The 20,206-nt window shown below is 38.8% G+C and overlaps 1 protein-coding gene across 3 annotated transcripts in view; it reads left to right on the top strand.

Moving 5' to 3' along the window:
• The window catches only part of large2 (LARGE xylosyl- and glucuronyltransferase 2), a 148,728-nt gene that overhangs the window by 79,064 nt on the left and 49,458 nt on the right, over window positions 1–20,206 (top strand). For 2 of the 3 annotated variants that reach the window (XM_083552958.1, XM_083552960.1), the window contains one exon: window positions 11,514–11,577. The exons of the other annotated variant lie outside the window; for it this stretch is intronic. The gene's annotated coding sequence lies outside the window, so the exon portion shown is untranslated. The remainder of the gene's footprint in view (window positions 1–11,513; window positions 11,578–20,206) is intronic. 3 annotated transcript variants of the gene reach the window in all.

The following is a 20,206-nucleotide window of genomic DNA, read 5'->3' as shown; positions in this document are numbered from 1 at the left end:
CATGAACATTGTCTCAGGTGTGTTTTTGAAAATAGTTTGTCTTTTTTCTAAACTTTAAATTGTAAAGTAATAGTGTAACTTGGCAATAGCAAACAAATCCAAACCACAAGGCAAAGCTCAAAGTCACGAAACAGGATTTTGGTAGGTGGAGGTCCATTGAGGGAAATTGGGTTCAATGCTTCAATTCCAGGGTTTTCGTTTTACTGAGAAACAAAGTCCTCACTCCTGTAGATGTTATCGATGTAGCACATTCACATAAAGCCACCAAGTTTTTTCCTGTAACATTTTGACCATTGCTGAATCTGAGCCACATTTAAATTCGCCAACAATCCAACCTAAAAAGCATCAGAGAAAAGACTCATGGTATGTTGCAATGAGTATCCCAAAGCTACCCAAGTTAAAAAAAAAATCTTTCGGCTTCTCCCATTAGGGGTCGCCACAGCGGACTATCCGCATGTTTGATTTGGCACATGTTTTTACGCTGGATGCCCTTCCTAACGCAACCCTTCCCAATTTATCCGGGCTTGGGACCGGCACTAAGAGTGGCCGGGGTTGGTTCACTGACCAGGGATCGAACCCGGGCCACAGGGGTGAGGGCGCCGCATCCTAACCACTAGACCACCAGAGAACCTTAACCCAAGTTAAAAATTATTTTTATTTGTTTAGCACTATTAACAATGAACATTGTCCCAAAGCAGCTTTACAGAGATAAAGTTGAAATGTATACATTTAGTGCTTATAAGTTTGTTACCTATAAGTTTATCTTTAATGAGCAAGCCAGTGGTCAATAGGGCAAGAAAAAACCTCTGAAGTGGAGCTTATCTCCAGCAGATATTTGAAGAATGGATCAGTGGACACTTCTCAGCCAAAACTGCCCACATCTTCTTGTGCGAGGGAGGAGAAAGAATTTTGTGATGGTGTGATGGACCGAATTTAACTTGCCAACATGGTGGTCGTTGATGCCTCTTCACTATTGAAGTGTAATGCAAGACGTTTGTTTACAGCGATAATGTGTGTAACTAAGGCAACAAGGCTCTTTTCCAGTATAGGATGTATATTATGCATAAAGTACAGACTTTTTGTACATAGTGTAAGTAGTAAAAATTAGGATGGAGCACTAAAATGATTGGATCTCTGTTTGATAATGAATAGAGCAGACGGTGGTGCATACCAATACATACCAGCATTAGTAATTGATCCATCCATAGTTTTGTATTTTTGTCCAGATACCTTGAATATTAGAAACTAAGAATCACTGAAGCCAATACAAGAACTTTATTGGCTGCCACAGGAACAATTTTGGTATAATATCTATACATGTGGCTTCGTTCTCATCATTGATGACCCCCCCCCTCCCTCCTCTTTGTAATTTTAGCTAAAGGACGCTTTTAGCTGAAGGATTTCAGCCTGAAATGCGTGATCATGATCACAGTGGGTGGAGACTTGTATTTTAGGTAGAGTGTTTTTTTTTTATCCCCACACACACACATGCAGACACATACACACACAGTGAGCTGACTACTGGCCTCTGAGTGCTGAGTGTTTGTGGGAGTACATAAGGGTTTTAAATAGAATCCCCATTCCTATTCCAACTCAGTGGACACCGGAAAAATACGTGGGAGTCGTAAGTGTGTGTGTGGATTATTCACGATCCATTTTGTTCACAGTGGGCTCTGAGCAGAGCAGCAAGTTGAACAGCTTCCCTGAGTTCTGCCACTTTTCTGCTTGCTTTCAAGGTTTTTTAATAAAAATAATTTTCAGCATCTGTACATTTATGTTTGTTTGGTTAAAGTAAATCTTCATACACTCAAATGACCTAGTTTGAATCATTTAAACACAAGGAACACGCATGTATCGCTCAAAAACAATAAAAGACTAGGTGTTTCTAACCTTTTGACAGGCTCTGAACATTTGTCTCATTACATTTGGCAGTTTTGCTTATAATTTTCATTTTGTTGAAGCCACCGATCATGGACCATGTTAATTATATAATGGAGGGCTTTTGGTTTGAATTTTGGTGAGATTGTTATTGGGTATGCATTTGTAAGAGGTGTATTGACGATACAAGACACAATTCAAAGGCACAGTCAATAACACCAACAAAGGTCAAAACACAGCAGGCATGACATTTTGAAACAAAAGATAGAATCCATCCATAATGCAATCAGGTATCAAGGCAAGGGTCGAAGCATACAAGTAGCAGGAACCTTTTACAAGGCACAGAATGTACTTGAACGTTCAGGTATGGAAGGACATCGCAAAAGCGCGATACTTGGGCAGGCTTTGTATAGACTGTGACACAGGAAGTAGCGAGGATGTGCTTATTAGGAATCCAGGAGAGGGTGGTCTTTTACAGGTAGGTGTAATGTGATGTAATGTAAACACAAACATGGCTTTAAAATGCAGATTGGACCACGAGTGGACAGCTGAGACAACTCACATCTGGTATTGGAAAAGCATTTCCAATGGCCAAACCAGGTGTAAATATGTCCTTATATGGATATAGTTCCAATACTCAATATGTTGCAAAAAATATGTACCGTATTTTTCGGACTATAAGCCGCTACTTTTTTCCCACGTTTTGAACCCCGTGGCTTAAACATCGAAGCGGCTTATTAATGAATTTTTCCTCGGTTTTTCCCTGTTTCACAGACTTCAAGCCAGAAAACTGAACCCCATAACATTAGACCAATGAAATTTCCAAATAAAAACCAAAAAACGCACCTCACCTGTGTTCTGAGCTGCATGGCATCGGGAGAAAAAACTTTTTTTTAAACACACGACGATTCCAAAAGATAAACTCCCGAGAGAAATAGTTGTGAAAGGAAGGAGCAAGACAGTGAGCAATGACTTTCTTGGTCGGCTACTGTTTAGATACAAGCCGTTGTAACGCGTTGAGTCTGGGTCATGGGAGAGCTCGCTAACTCCAGTTGCAACAGAAATCATATAAGCACAGACAGGTTTCCAAAACTCGTGCTTTTTAATTTTTCTTGGCAACAGCGTTACGGGATAGTCAAAGAAACTTAGAAATAAGCATCAGAAAATAATAAGGACATAATCCTTGGTCTTGCACACATGCAGTAATAGCGGAAAAATGCGGCGGAGGCTATTCCCATAATACCGCTATGCTCCTAAAGGAAGCGCAACATATTTTACCCGTTACACCGTGTAACAGACACTGTCTTTTGTTAAAGCCTGTGTAAAGTTCATTAGTTTCAATGTAGACACCTGCGGCTTATGGACAGGTGCGGCTTATTTAAGTTTAAAATAAAAATCTTTGTCAAATTAAGTGCGGCTTATATATGGGTGCGCTTTATAGTCCAGAAATTACGGTAATGCTTTTAGAGCAATATTTGCTGTTATGGTTTGTGCAAATAAGCAAAGGTGTGAGTTAAAATCCCCAGGTGGTAGAGTAAGGTCATTGCACCCTGAGCTTTATGCATCCACCAAATAAATAACTAAATAAAAAATTGGAATAATGGTTAAAATTTTTAATGATCATTTTTTTAATTTAGTGATCAGAAGCTTTCATGATTCTGACCTTCACTTAGTAATTCATATTCATTCATGTACATTAAATAGAAAATATTTATAACAGCTGTGCATAAGATTCATGTGTGCTTTCTGTCCATCACATTTCACATTTGCTGTTACCTTCACTCTTCGGGGAAGAAGTCCCACAAAGTTTTGGAGTGTAATGGTGGAGATGTGCTTAGTAGGTGAGGTGACGAGGTGCTTTCAGTGTACCAATTCATCCCAAAGGTGTTCAGTAGGGTTGAGGTCAGAGCTCTATAGCAGGCCGCTCAAGATCTTCCACACCACGCCCCTCAAGATCTTCCACTCCAGCCCATGTAAATCATATCTTAATGGAGCTCACTTTGTGCATGAAGCATGTCATGCTGGAACAGGTTTGGGTCTCCTAGTTAAAGTAAAGGGGAAATTTAATGCTAGCACATCCAAAGACGTCCAAAAAATTGTGCGCCATCAACTTTCTGTTAATAACTGATATAACTGAATAACTGGGACTAGAAAAAGCATATGTGGGAGTCAGGTGTCCCAACACATTTGTCTACATGGTGTAGCTTCAACATTTGATCGTTACCTGCCAGCATATGGCAAGATGACTCTCTTTGAACTCCCTCTCAGCCACCTTGTGTGAGCTCCTTTCAGTTTCTAATCCTTACGGGCAAAATCAATGGCTTTGGTCACGTTTCCTTATCGGTGTGGAGCAGTGTTACAGCTTTAAAGCATCTAAACACGCTGCTTGTGGGTTGAATGAAGAGAGCAGTGTGAGAGAGAGCTCCATTAGAAGAGCGTTAAAACTCAATAATCTCCCTATCTGAGTGGCCTGTGCCCACCGGCTACACACACCCAGGCGGCGTAATTAAGTCTAAACGGCCCTTATGACTGCATAGATCTCTTTAAATGAAGGAGCTAATGGCAGTAGGGTGCTGATCTAATTTAGCCACTGGGAGCTGGTCAAACAGAATTTGGAGGAAGGAAAAGCGAGAGAGCAAAAAAGGCATAAATAGAAAATGTGGGTTTTAAACAAAGAGACAAAAAGAAACAGCCTTCGTAATGCTCTGTGGTAGAAAATAAAATAAATAAAGATCTGCGCTTACTTTCTGCTAATAAGTCCACTTAGAATGACAATCAAATCAATAATAAATGCGTTTTTTTCTCAGTGCAGCAGAGTTCAATTGGGACAGGTTGGTTGAAAAGTGGAACAGAGATTTTGTAATTAAGTGGTATTGAACACAAACATACATTGTTGTCCATTGACACATCTGCTGAGACTGCATTTCATGAAAACCCCCCACAAATACCTTAATATACACTGACTTTCTGAGAAGTAACTTTTATTACATTGCTCTTGCTGATTCAGAGAACCAGTGAATGTTTTTATGACTGGCTCTGCTTTGCAACCTGTTTAACAGATAAATCGCTATATAATACAATGTGGGACTTTCCTAACGCTCAGTCAAACAATTAGAACAAACTTGGATCGTCCTAGAAGTTTTACTTTGCAAGTCGTTTTTTTTTATCATATTGTCCATCTATACAACTCGACAAAAGCAATGCTCAGTGATTGCAAAAGTGTAACACATGCATAATCAGTGCTAGCTATAGGCAGAGCAGGCAATTGCGCTAATTTTGCGCCACGGACCAACCTTTAAGGTGTGGTGGATAAATACAACAAAATAAAATGATACGACCATAAAAACTGGTATTTTCTAAATATAATAATAAACGTGAATCCACTGTGTTGTTTATTTTGCTCGCTTGGGGGTTTAAATTTTAGCGGTAATGTATTATGTGTTAGCGGCCGGAGCGGCCACTTTAAGAAGGTAGCGGATGGAGGTAAAACATCTGGCCGAGGCATCATGACATGCATCAAGAGTGAGTCATAGACAGATGTGATGGAGAGTATCCGGTCATTTTCCAAAATAAAACATTGTTCAGAATCAAATAATAAAAAAACGGAAATAATGTAAGTTGTATGTATTCTTTCTGTGCGGCCCGGTACCAATTGGCCCGGGGGCTGGGGACCACTGTTCTAGTTCACCAATCAAGACTGTAAGACTAGGCACTTTGTCAATTGGATATAAAATAACTGCCACTTACCTGAAATGTAACCATTTAACATCACAGTTTAAACATCACAGTCCCCACCCCCTGAGAGCGTGAAGAGGCAGTGATGAAAAAATCCTGAAAACCTGAAAGCGCCAAAACTAATGCATTCCTCGGGGGCTGGTAAGTGAGAAGATAAACAGAGCCTCATCTTGCTGATCGACGTCAGCGCCATTTGAAGATGGATTGTTATTTGTTTATTCCAAAACAGTGCAAACACCCTGCATTAAGACTTTGTCGACTTTGCAGCGACATTTCGACTTTCAAAATACTAAAGAAAAAGTAAACGTTTGTAAATAAAAACAGTAATTGCAGCTACGTGTCTATGGCCAAGAAATAAGAAGCACTGGTCGAGAAGACCTTTTTTTTTTTTCTTTTTTATAGTGTTGACCTTAATTAATATGCACATCTAAGTAAATACATAATATGCATATTTAAATAAATATATAAAAGTACTGATAACAGGTTTTGTATAATTAAAAAGCTTAGAAATTATATTTGTTTCAAGTGCTTTGTATTTACTCTTAAAGGTGGAGGAAAGGAGGCCTGGGGGTCTTCTATATAACTTTTGCTCAGAGCTTTTAAATGCCTAAAACCTGCCCTGAATGCATGTTTTTAATATGGATTTTCAAATAATTTTTTTTCTTCAACGTCTCCATCAACTCCTACAGTATGAAGACATAACCAGGTTTCCTGGTCTAACGAGCACATACAGGTTTCTTTCAAGTAGAATAGCTCCATATGCACACACAGCTGTTGAGTGTGATAACCGGTGACAAACATAGCGCTGAACTCAAAGCTGTTTTCCTTCACTCTCTCCGCGTAGCACTTTATTATTAACACTGATGCTGTGGGCAGATGTAAAGATCTAATGAGGCACGAAAAGATGCCGTTATGTTCATTAACCTGGGGGTTGTTCCTGAAAAGAGCACAGCCCATTACCTAATGACACCGCTGTTGTTCGGCTCGCTGGAGTTTGTGTGTTTGTGTGTGTGTGTGTATATGTGTCCTACTGGTGAGTGAGGCAATGCCCTCGTGAAACAGCTGCAAATAGCACGGTCTAATTCAGGGGGAAAATCGCGAGGCGAGCTCACTCCACAGTTGTAATTTGCTGGCATACGAACGTGCCCACTCCTACATGCACACCTCTCAAACATGCTCTAGGACTGGTGTGGGAAGAGGGTGTGAAATAGCTCATGTGGAAAAGGAAGTAGTCGTGGAGACGCAGGAGCCATGTTTGCCCACTATGTATAGTGTGTGTAAAATGGATGGTCTATATATCATGTTTAAAACATCAGAATGGGATCTCAGGGACTTTGGTCATGGTTCCTGATTCTGTGGTCCAGGTTTGATTCTTTGATCAACAAATCTGGGATTTTCATACACAGCAGGGTCTCTACTTGTCTCAAAACATCCAGCAACTAGTTCTGCAGGTGAAAATTGCATGCTGATGAGAGAATCTACAGGCTGGTTTAAGATGATTGGGAGGCTGCGTTTATTCAATTAATTACTCTTAACATCTGTGTTGAGGAGAAAAGCAATTCATAAGGAACAGCAGATCAAATGTGGGGCTGTGGGAGGATGAAGTGAAATAGCTCATGTGGGAAAAGGAGGTAGTTGTGGAGACAAACAAGCCATGTTTGTCCATTAGGTATTGTGTGTATAATTTGTATCGATATGATTCATAAAACAACAGAATAGAAACAATTCTGATTTCAGTGTATTTGGCCAAGGATATTGACGCTAGATAGGTTTGATGTTAGCTAGGATCAGCAAGTCTTTTCAGATTTACATGCCCAAAAATCTCTACATTTGGTGTCTCTAAAAAGAGTGCTAAAAAATAAAAAATCTAAAAAATAAAAAAAAAAGGAGAGACAAGAGATACCATCGAGGAGAATCTACAGGCTCTTTTAAACTGATTGAAAGGCTATGTCAAATAAAATAATGAATCATTACAACCACGTTGAGCTGAAAATCATTTTAGGAGGAGCAGCATGTCAAACTTGGTGATGTTTCAGCCAAGAACTAAAATCTGAGGCTATGGAGGGCAGACATGGAATGACAAGGAAGAGGTGAATATTGTAAAAAAGAAAAATAAATAAAAAAGAACTAGTAATATTTGTCTAATCTTCTGTCCAGTGGATGCTGCTGAATCCGATTTATGTAATCTGCATTCAGTTGCACCACATTGGCCCTATACACAAATACACACAAAATATAATAATTAATTTTGTAAAGGTCAATAGTAAGTAGGTTTTTTCTGACCCTGGATGATAAATTAAGACATTTTTAAATGCAAGTGGCTAAGTGAATAAAAATAAAGAGAGAAGCCTGAATACATAATATTCTGGCCTGGGTGCCTAAATTTCATTGGCTCTGTACATTTACTTTGCACAATGACAATAAAGTTGAATCTAATCTAATCTAATCTAATATAATCTAAAGGGTTTAGGATATGAAAATCCATTACTGTTGAAGTGCCAAATTTTTGATCTGAATGCAAAAAGCACTGGTTTTTCAACCGACACAAAAAGTAGTCGTTAGCATTCGTCAATGTTTTGAGAAAAAAGACATGATAAGGGGTATGAGAGATGCGGCGTGCTTTTGTAATTACAATGTTAGAAGTCTAGTCAGAAATCTTCTGCAGCTCTAGAGGTTAAAAAAAACTTTTCTGTCTAATGGGAGCAATTTTTCAGCGTTACGGGTTACCAGCCAGGGGAATTTCTTGATTGATCAGGTTGATCAACCATAGCAGGTCACTGGGCTCTTGTGTTTAAGTAAGTTATTGATTGATAAATATTGATACCGATTTAAGAGATACTGATTAATGATTTGTGACCAGACCCAACCTGTTTACTTGTGGGAAAAAAATTAATCTCTATGACCATTTGCCACATTACAGAGTAATTACAATGCCCCCCCCCCCCCCCCCCCTCTTTCCACCCATAATACCTGTAGGGTAGTAGACAAGCTGGTCCCTTCTTTTATCCTTAGGCTTCTGATGCCATTCCATCACTCTGGCCCTGTAATCACTCTTGATGGAGCTGTTTGTGCTCAAACAGGGGCGTTTGCAGAGCAATTAAGGGCAGGGAAGGAGATAAAATAACACGCCCCCCTGCGGTATCCCTGTCGTCTACTGGAATATATATCGCTTTCCTCCCGCAGCCCGAGAACAGATCTGCTCTGTCCTCCTACGGAGACACAGTGTGTCTCGTTCTTTCCGGCAACTCGGTCAGATGTAATCAGAAGTTTTTGTAACGAAATCCTCGCAAACGTTTATATAACGATCCCAGCTTGGTTAGTGGGTGGATCGGGAACAGTTATAGTGTTCAGTTCGGTGTTTCATGTGGAGAATTTTTGTCAAAAAAAAACTACAGGATCTGCAACTGGGATGCAATTCATATGTCATGGATTTCACTGCTCAGCGGGGGAAACAGAGAAAATCCGATTAACTCCGATTGAATAGTAAAACAAATTAGTGTGTTATGACAACACAATGCAAAAGGATTTGTGCTTAGGGGTGTCGCACAATGCCGCTGTATCTGCATCTGTATTAATATCGGATTTGTATGTAGACTATAGCAGAAGGTGCTGAATTTGGCCATGCTTGTTGATGCCAGACAGGTTGGATACTGGGATCAGCAAATCTCCTGGTATTTGTATTCACAACACTCTCTAGACGCGATGTCTTCAAAATGGCACGGGAAAAAAAAACCAGCGAGAGGTAGTTCCAGAGACAGAAATAGCTTGTTGATGAGAGATAAAAGATGTCAGGAGAATCTACAGGCTGTTTTGAGATGATAGGGAGGCTATGTTTACTTAAATAATCATTCTTTACAACCGTGTCGAGCAGAAAAGCATTTCAGAAGGAACAGCATGTCAAACGTAGAGGTGTGTCAACCAAGAACTGGAATCCGAGGCTATGGTGGGGATAGGAGACAATGGAGAGCATAATAGTGGAAATTAGATTTTCTCCATGAAACTTTGACACACTCTATAAAATCAAATCCAAATAGTTTATTTTTTCGTATGTGTATATGGATCTGTTTTTATTGTGCTGTCTGTTTAATGTGAATAATGTACGCATATCTGTTTACTTGCTAGCTACTACAAGCCACTACGTAGTGCCAATGATGTATTATTCTTTCTCTTTAATTTGTTCAGCTACCAATTCCCAACTAACAGAAAGCTGTCCTCATGCAATATCATATGAAAGCCGCGGATCTTAAACATGTGCGTCCTTTGAGACACATGACACAACCCAAATGCCTCCGTTTTTTCCGGGATTCTGCTCATGCTGCATCGCAGGGCAACATAATGCACTTGGAAGAAAACGCAATTTACCCTTTTCTGCATACATAATTTTACAGCCAGGCACAATTGACTATTAACTCTTGTATCTACGCTTGTATCTTGAGATTTTGGCTTTTTTCTAGTGATGTATTGTTTTTAAACAACTTGCTACCACAATCCCTGGTGTATTCCACCCTGTCTGTGTAATAAGTTTAGAAAGGTGAGCAATGACTAGTGTAGTTTGGTTACAATGATAAAGTAATTCAACTCTGAACTGCAGAAAGATTTTTTTTTTGGAGCTGTGAGCTGCAAACTGAAAAATAAGGAGCAAACGGAACTAAGCAGCAGGACGATAAGCTCTGGATATTTAAATTGCTGAAGTAAATGTCAGTAGAAAAGAAACAATTGATGTAATGCATAGAAATGTCTAAATGTATTAATGTACAGTGTGTTGTCCTTTCTATTCATACTTTGGCTTTATTTACATTTTAGCCATTGCTGTATTTCCAAACCAATGAACGAAAAAGCTTGTACACGATGCTTAGCCAATGCTTAAACATAAACTTAAACTGGCTGGATACAATTGTGTAAAAAGGCACATCTGGGTATATAAACATAAGGCAGACAATCCAAAATGTTATTTGAGGACATAAACATGAAACATGCATAGGTTGTGAGATTAGCAAACAACGTTAATGAGACTGAGACAAAGATAAAAAAATTTGGAATCAAAACATGACGTGAATCCTGTAAAATCGATGCAATAAACAAAGACTTTGTATTCGACATGTAAACAAAAAAGAACTGAACTGAAGTGTGTGTGTATATATATATATACATATATACGGTATATATATGTATATATATATATATATATATATATATATATATATATATATATATATATATATATATATATATATATATATATATATATATATACATATATATACCGTATATACACCAACCAGGCATAACATTATGAATGGTGAAGTGAATAACACTGATTATCTCTTCATCACCTGTTAGTGGGTGGGATTTATTATGCAGCAAGTAAACATTTTGTCCTCAAAGTTGACGTGTTCGAAGCAGAAAAAATGGGCAAGTGTAAGAATTGCGCGAGTTTGACCAATCGTGATGTCTACACGACTGGATCAGAGCATCTCCAAAACTGCAGCTCTTGTGGGATTTTCACGATATGCAGTGGTCAGTTTCTGTCAAAGGTGGTCCAAGAAAGGAACAGTGGTGAACCTGTGACAGGATCATGGGCTCATTGATGCATGTGAGGAGTGAAGGCGGATCCGATCAGATGAGCTTCTGTAGATCAAATTGCTGAAGAAATTAGTGTGGTTAATAAAAAACTCCCTTCTATGGTATGAGGAAGAAACCTTGAGAGGAACCAGACTCAAAAAAGGGAACCAATCCTCGTTTGGATGATATCAAGAGTGTGATTATAAAGCTTTAAAATGTGTGTATTAATTCTAAAGATCTTCACTAAAAAAAAGGAACAAATCTGCTAGTGTCTCGACGGATATTATGGAACAGGTGGAAATGTTTTTCGCATAATATTTCTTTTTCTGCACTTCTAGGTTTGAAATCCCCAAGGCGAGGATTTTCTTCATAAACTTTCACTAGGGAAAACGAAGACTTCTGGTAAGGCTTTAAAGGATGTCTTCTCTTTCCTGTTTTTCTTTTTTTTTTGCCATCTAGTTGTGCATATGCACTCCCACAAAATATTACCTGTAACATAATTTTTTTCCCTTTACTTTCGAATTCAGTAGTAAACAAGCAATAGTCTGACATTTGTAACCAGATGCTATCTATAAAGGGATGCATTAGCTGCACTCATAAAATATTGATTATCACACATTTTTTCTATGATAATGGCTTTGGGTTCATTCCCATTAAACCCTTCAGAGTCTGCATTTCGGCTCCGTGCACAGACGCTTTTATCCTGCTCAGATTGGAATTCATGGTACATTTGCTCTGAGCTGCTTACAGTTTTCCTCTCAGCAGCGTACAATCTTGTAAAAGAGGATGAGTGGTTTTGAAATATTTTGGGGAAAAAAAAATCTACCAAATATAAGTCTATTGTGACATAATGTTTCGTCTATTTCTTTCAAAGGAGACATTGGACAGCTTTGATAAATACTCTGTAGGTATATTTTAATGGCACGTATTACTTTTGTGTGCAGTCTTTACCATTTATATTACTGAAAGTAATGTTGCGGTCAACAACAGGCACATTTCATTGTACAGCATGTACTAAGTGTTTTAGTTCATAGCATTCACAGGTTTAGTTGATAATGGTTTGTTGCTGATATAGAAAAGCTTTCAGAACTTACAGAGAACATGAATTTTCAGTAGCATATCCTATACTTCTGAAAGGATTACCTAGTCAGCAGACCAGAGTGGTATAAAATCTTTGATTATCTTTGCTTAACATATATTTCATTTATCTAAGTTTAAGATTTCCAGGGCATAAGATTAACTATATGGACAAAGGTTTATAGACACTTCACCATTAATTTTGTATCTGCTTTTTGAACATTCCACATTTAGTCCCCATTTACTGTTCTAATAATCTCCACTCTTCTGGGAAGAGGTTCCACTAGATTTTGGAGTGTGGTTATGGAGATTTGTGCTCATTCACCCACAAGGGTGTTAGTAAAGTCAGGTAGGTGAGGTGAGGAGGCCTGGGGTGCGTTCCAATTAATCTCAAAGGTGTTCAGTATGGTTGAGGTCAGAGCTCTACAACAGGCCACTCAAGATCTTCCACTCCAAATCACAAACAGCATATCTTAATGGAGCTGGCTTTGTGCACAGGGGCATTACCATGCTGGAACAGGTTTTGGGTCTCCTAGTTCAAGTGAAGGGGAAGTTTAATGCTACCTCATTTCGAAGACATCTTATAGAATTGTGTGCCTTCAACTTTGTCGTATCAGTTTGGGGAAGAAACACATATGACTGGATAAATGTATGATAGGCAAAAAAAAAAAAAGCAAGAATAACTTTTTTTAACACATGGAACATGCATAATATGATGGGAAAAAAGTCTATTTTAAATCCTGCTTTGCATCCTAAAGTACCTAATACTTTACTATATATTCTCGGTTAGGCAATGTTAATAGTAATGAAATATAGAAGAAGAAAAAATATTGGACTATATTATTATTATTAGTAGTAGTAGTAGTAGTAGTAGTAGTAGTAGTAGTAGTAGTAGTAGTAGTGGTAGTAGTAATAGTAGTAGGAGTTGTAGTTGTAGTAGTTGTAGGTTTCCTGGTGGTCTAGTGGTTAGGATGCGGCATCCAGCGTAAAAACATGTGCCAAATCAAACGTGCGGATGATCCGCTGTGGCGACCCCTAATGGGAGAAGCCGAAAGAAAGTTTTTTAGTTGTAGTAGTTGTAATAGCTACAAATGCTATTTGTTACTATTGATATGTGATTTTTGACTCTAATATTACTCTTAGCACACCAAACTATTAATAGAATTATATGAATAAGTCAACCACTGATTGATGTCTAATAAAATTTGGGTTCTGGTTTCAGAAGGAACGTTGTTTCATTTCACTGTGTACTGCATCAGCTATATATGGTTGACAATAAAAGACAATAAAAGTTTCTTGACTTGACTTGAAAATGATCATGAGCCTAAAACCTTTTTTTCAACTACAAAACAAGTTGAAAACAGAGCACGTGCTCTACCCTGTTTGCTGTTAAGTTTTTATTCACTCATTAATAGTGAGGAAAGACGTAAAGAAATGTAGTTGAGTAAAAAATAAGATATTTGATCTTGAAATGTAGTGAAGGTAAAGTCAACGTCTCCCCAAATGGGAAGAGTAAAGTACAGACAGGCGAAAAAACTGCTTAAGCAAAGTAGCAAATTATATATACTTTGTAACTGCGTACCACTATATTACACACACTAAAACTACCACCACCACTACTACTACTACTACTAATAATAATAATAATAATAGATTTTTCTGGGCATTTCCAGGGTATGTGCAGGGTACGAACAGAGAACATTAGGTATTGATCTATTGAAAAATAAAATCTGTGATATATACCGTAATGGCTAACGCTAATGGTTATCATTTGTTCAGAATAGCATGCTCTTGCTCTTCTTATGGCTTTCGTGTTTGTGGTGCTGAGAGAAAGAATTATTGGTAGAACCGTTTTGCAGACATGTAGGTAATTATCCCTTTGGTGTTTGTTGTGGTCTGTTTTATCCCATAATCCCTGGCTAGCCCTTGGCTTCAAAGAAGCTGATCGAGGACAAAGGGTTTTAGGGAGGTGGCAGGGGTTTGGCTGATGCTGTCAGGGAGGCGTAAGGTGAGGTCAAGCACACAAAAGCAGGCTAGCGTTTTGAGAGTCATGTGTACTAAACTCAGGAGGTAATGGTGTGACCTCCACTGCCTAGCATTCCCTTCCCCCATCATCTGGGACTTGCTCAGTTTTCTGACGCTCCCACAGAGATTAGGCCGTCTGTTTGGGGGGGAGTAAGAGAGTGCTGAACACACATTTCACATGCCAGACTTAAACAAACCTAATACTTATTTTCACACACCAAAGAGCAAAACATTAAGTTAGATAAATATGCTGGGAATGGTCTAATGAGTACTTATATTTATACCACACCCTGACTGAGTGCTTGAATCTGATTGGTCAGGAGGTGTTTATCCATTTTCTGTGACAGCAGCTTCTATATTTATTAAAAAAGAAAAATGGTGTCAGACCAAGTTAACAGTGTGAGCAGAGTTAGTTAGAATGGATGTTTAATTTGAATAATAATCTATATTAAAATTTTAAAAATGCTTAATTTTGTTCATTTAGTAAAAAATGACACTGGAAGGTTGAAGGAAAACAAGAAAGGAAGGGTCACGTTCGGTTTATTTTCTTTGTATTTTAGATTTAAGATAATCGATTGCTCACCTGAGAAATTTGCTATGAGAAAGGGTTGCCAGATCTCCACAACAGAAGCAACCCACCGATTAAAAGACCGTATTATTATACACTGTACTGGACCTCAGTATGGGTAAATAGCACACCTGGTAACATTCGCTCAAACAACACAAGTGGCGCTAATTTATACCTGCTGCTGCTAATTCCCTCAGCGTTTAGCACAAAGAATGATACAGGTAATCAACCACACGGATTTCATATACTCTTTTGTCATGCCTACAAAGTTAACTGTCTATCATTTTGTCTAATAATAATCTTCAAACCAAGGCATTAAAGGTGGTGATCTTGGTGCTTAAATATCAAGAAGAAGGGAGTGTCCCAAACGAGTGTCCTGAATCTAATACAGGGTCATCTGAGTAGAAAGAGAGCAGAATGGTGGTGACTAGGGGCAGCTATATGAGCTTTGGACCCCTGACAGGTTAATGTTCCAGGCCCTCCTCCCTGGACAATTTTCATTCTTTTGCATAATTACTTCCTCTTGAGCCTCTTTTCTACTTAGAGCCTGGCAAATTCCACACCCCTTTATGGCACCCATGATGGTGGCTCGTTTCAAGCCTTTGGAGATTTGTTTGTGTTTGAAGGACTATGAAAAGCAGGTGACGTGATTCACGTGCTGGTACCGAAAAGCTCTCAGTTCACTCGAGTGGCATACTTCAGCCCAGCATGCTTCCACTCTACTGACTAAGCCGTTGAAAATACTTTCTCTTCCGTCTGCTCTGATGTGGCTACAGGCCTTCATAAATATATAAAAGCACACTACCTTTCTTTTTTTTTTTCTTAGAATGAAATAAACTCTGTTTCTTAGAGATACTGTATGTTCAGATAAGGTCTTTGAAAGACCAACTTTAGATCTATATTTTTTTCTTTAAAGCTGGTAGCAGGAGATCATCAGATGTGTTCTTTAATCTAAAATGTTTGAAACCGGTACAAAATGCACTTTCTAAGCATCGAATGTTCTCGTTTTGAACATGTCATGGCTAAGCGTGCCTTTTTACACATTTGCTTCTGCACTTCTGTTATCAATTTTACATTAGAAGTAAATACAATTTTGTCGCAGCTTGTGGATCTTCATAACTCGAAAAACAACTCTTAAGTGCTTATGTGGTAAAATTACTAGTGTAAAAAGGAAAAAGTAAATAAAGACACCGTGAGCCAACAGCGAGTGTAGGAGAGGCTGACCTAGTTGGCTAATGACAGATAGGTGTGATGATGGGGCATGAGAAAGAGTTGGGTTTCAAAGGTGTCATGTTTTACTGCTATACCATGAAGAATGGCGTGTTAAAATGACGCTACTGGGAGGTAAGTATAAGCTCACAGATCACTGGGAACAGTAACAGGGGTGTGGGCAAGGACAAGGACAGTGACGGTGTGGATAACCTTACATAGCATACGGCATATGATAAACAGTTTATGCTTGCAGGGACTAACAGGATGACAAGAGTGTTTTTAACATTTACAAACTAGCCATAAATGCCTCCCATAAATGCCATGTCATTCAGTGCTTTGCATGAATTAGGCAAATACGTTGCACATCCATCGAGAATGCCTACTTTGGATAACCAGTCCAAATTAAAGCATATATACTAATAAATAGGTCAGTGCTTCTATCTTTATACACTGATCAGTGATGTAACGGCATTACAACATTATGACCAGTGAGTGAATAACACTTATTATATCTTCATCATGGCACCTGTTAGTGTGTGGGATAAATTGGGTAACAAGTGAACATTTTGTCCTCAAATTTGTTAAAAGCAGGAAAAATGGGCAAGTGTAAGGATTTGAGCGAGTTTGACAAGGACCAAATTGTGATGTCCAGACGACTGGGTCAGAGCATCTCCTAAACTGCAGCTCTTGTGGAATGTTCCTGGTCTGCAGTGCTCAGTATCTATCAAAATTGGTTCAAGGAAGGAACAGTGGTGAACCGGCGACAGGGTCATGGGCAGCCAAGGCTCTCTGATGCAAAAGCCAAGGCTTTTGTTTTCTCACTATTTTCAGTACTGTTTAGTTTTGTGTAGGTCATACAGGGTTTAACCTTCGGCTTAGTTGTTATGTTCTCCTCCCATTTTTGAGTGTGTGTATGTCTTAAGTAGCTCCTAAGGGACCTATAAACTTGTGTGAGGAAATGTAAGAACAGAAGAACATCAGTTGGGGTATGAAATATGTGTGATTTAAGACTTGCAGCTGTTTCTGAGAGCAAAAAGTCATATCCAGTAGTTTTTTTAGTATGTTTACATTGTAAAGGCCACAAGGTTTTATTTTAGTATTGTTTTTTAGTATTTGTTGGAGGATCATGGAATTGAATACATGACAGCAAGGACTGCAGGTGAGATCGCTCCACAGTAACCCTTGTTGGGCCTTTGAGCAAGATTCTTTACCCCTTAAATGTTATGATTAGATTCATATCAAGAGATAGAGCTGGTTTTGATTACATCAATTACTTGTGAAAACAACAAAAAAAACCACTATTGACAATAGAATGCGTAACAGGATGCATCTGTGTTCACTCATTTATCGATTATTGGACAAATCCCAGAATCATAACCCCTTGACTGTAGCAGGGGTCAAAACAAAGGGAGGCAAGACCAAATAAGGGCAGTCCATAATCACTGTTGAAACAGGCAAATCTCAAAAAACAAACAAACAAGGAAACAGAAAACAGAAAAGTCCTGTACCTAGAGATACAAAAATCTTTGCAATGGATAATGACACAACAGGTTATCCAGAGACACATTTTCCAAAGACTAACACAGAACAGGTCAATCAATCAATCAAATTTTATTCATAGAGCGTCTTACAACAACCAAAAGGAGCACAAGGCGCTTTCTAGTAAAAACATCAATAGACAACAAAATATAACAACACAATGTACATAAAATAGCAGTCGAATCAGAGGCTACGTGTTAAAAGCTTGTATGAATAAATGTGTTTTCAACTGCGATTTAAAAACACTTAGCACAGTGATGCGTCGTAGGTGTGCTGGAAGTGTGTTCCACAGCTTTGGTCCCTGGACGGCAAATGACCGGCCTCTAAACTTTTTATATTTGAACTTGGGAGTGACCAGAGAGGTATGTTCAGAGGAGCGGAGAGTTCTGGCTGGTTGGTAGACCGTTACTAGTTCGGCGAGGTAGGTCTGGTCAGCCAGGTAGGCCAGGTGAACACAGTAGTGTAACAAATCTATTATAGTGGTGAAAAGTGGTGGAGACAGGACTAAAAGCGAAATCAAAACATGAGCACAACTTTTTGAAATAAGAATCGCAGAACTTAGGCGTGACTCAAGATTTTGTTTCCTTTTTGGCAATTCATTAGATGCCCCCAAAAGTATCTCTGTGGCAATGTATGTATGTATGTAAATACATTCCAAAGTAGTCCCCTATTTGCTGCTATAACATTCTTTACTCCCCTGGGAAGGCCTTAGTGAGGTCAGGCACTTATGTTGGGCAAGAAGTCATGGTGCACAGTTAACATTCCAGTGGGGTTGAGGTCAGAATAAGGTGCAGGGGCAGCATCATGCTGAAACAGGTTTATGTTAATTGCTTTAGCCGTGCTGAAAGGAAAATCTAACGCTACAGCATAAAAAAACACAAAAGTGTGGAAAATACTTTAGGTAAATGTAGTGGTTGAGTGTCCATTTACCATATTTTGTTCGATCCCATCTCTTCAAGGTTTGGCTCTAGAATCATTGTTGCATTATGAACAAGCATACCACAGAGCTTGCCCAAGCAGCCACAGATGTTAGCCATTTTGGGCTAAGTGCTTTCTTTCTCTCCAATCTGCATATGAAGTCTCGAATTGTTCATCTCAATACGCAACACGGTTTTAGGTAACGGCTAGGCAATCCAAGCCTTGTGTTCTAGGCCGTTCAGCTATCGAGCCCACTTCTTCTTGTGCGACACAACGACTAAGCTCTGTGCTTAGACTGCATCGTCCCTCATAAACATGTCTGTCTAATAAATAAATGTAAATGTACTTTAGTGGCGTAAAGTTTCTCTGACCTTCAGGGCCAGAATTTCTTATTCATCCCCTGACCACCTTTTAAGAGCTTGTTAATGGAGGCATTGACGTTTAGCGAGCAGCTTTTCTTTGCATTCTTTTACGGCTTCCCATAACATTAAACAAAGCTGAAGCCCCTTAAACATTCGTAGAGACTCTATAAGGTCACACCATATTATCTATTCAGAGTGTAGACAGGCTGCACTACGATAAACTTTCTTTGTATATTGTCCTCTTTTTTCATCCACATAGCTTGCTTTGCAGTTGCTGATTCAAAGCAGGGCGTTCTTTATCTTTCCTGATTTTCTGCAAGACAGAAGGACACACGGTAGGGTATTGCAGTCAAGGTGCAAAGGTCAGATCTTTGCATGTGTAGATTAAACACATATGTGAAGGACTTTGGGAGAGAGTTTGAGAGCTAAAAGTAGTTAGTGTGAGGAATATGTATGATTTGTAATGGTTTAAAGGTGTGTGTGTGTTTGTGTGAAGGGCAATGGAAAAAACAAACACAGCTGATAACTTTCACTGCCTGCCGACTCTCTTCCTGTTTGCGCACACATACACACGAATTAGCACAAGTTGCCATGGGGACAGGAGTGTGTGGCGCCGGGCACGTACTGTGTCCAATGATCTCAGGTCATTGATAATCTTACCCCCAACACCACGGCAACATTTTCCGTTAAAATGGCAGCCTATTATATAATTTTTTAAGAGTTCTGTTTTCAAACACTGTAGTGATTGCGAATGTGATGTGAAAGTGTATTATGGTGTGTTGAATTTTTTTTAATACCCAAAGTTTTGTTAGTCCTGTTAATAAAGGTATATACAGAGAACAATGATGGGTTGATTGGAAAAGATTTTTAGCCTCCAATGCTTGCTCGAATTTTTCATTATTAAAAATGGCATCTTATCTAACTAGCAAACAATACAGGGTAGCTAGTTGATGCTAGCTAGGATTGGTAAGAACATTGTTGTGGGTACAGTGTGTGAGTTGCTTGAGTTTTTTTTTTTTTTTTTTTACTCAATGCAAATGTTCATCCAGTCAGCAATTTTTCTTTGTTTAAAAGTGTGATCATGCTAAGCAGCTCTAGCCTTAAAAAAGGTTGATAATATTAGCAAGGGAAGGCCAGCAGTGGTGTGTGTGTGTCCATTTAACATCAGAGGTTAAAGCTTAGTGCTGTGAGCTTAAAGATGCAAATCAGCATTAAAGTTCAAGTAAATAAGTGAACTGTTTTCAGTCGACGTGTGTGTGTGTGTGTGTGTGTGTTTGCTAATTAAACCCAGTGTGAAAGCTAAAAAGAATATTTGTCTTTCTCGTCGCTC

This window comes from Silurus aristotelis (assembly GCF_946808225.1).
Source record: "Silurus aristotelis genome assembly, chromosome: 10".
Taxonomy (NCBI): Eukaryota; Metazoa; Chordata; class Actinopteri; order Siluriformes; family Siluridae; genus Silurus; species Silurus aristotelis.
This window is presented reverse-complemented; position numbering and strand designations above follow the sequence as displayed.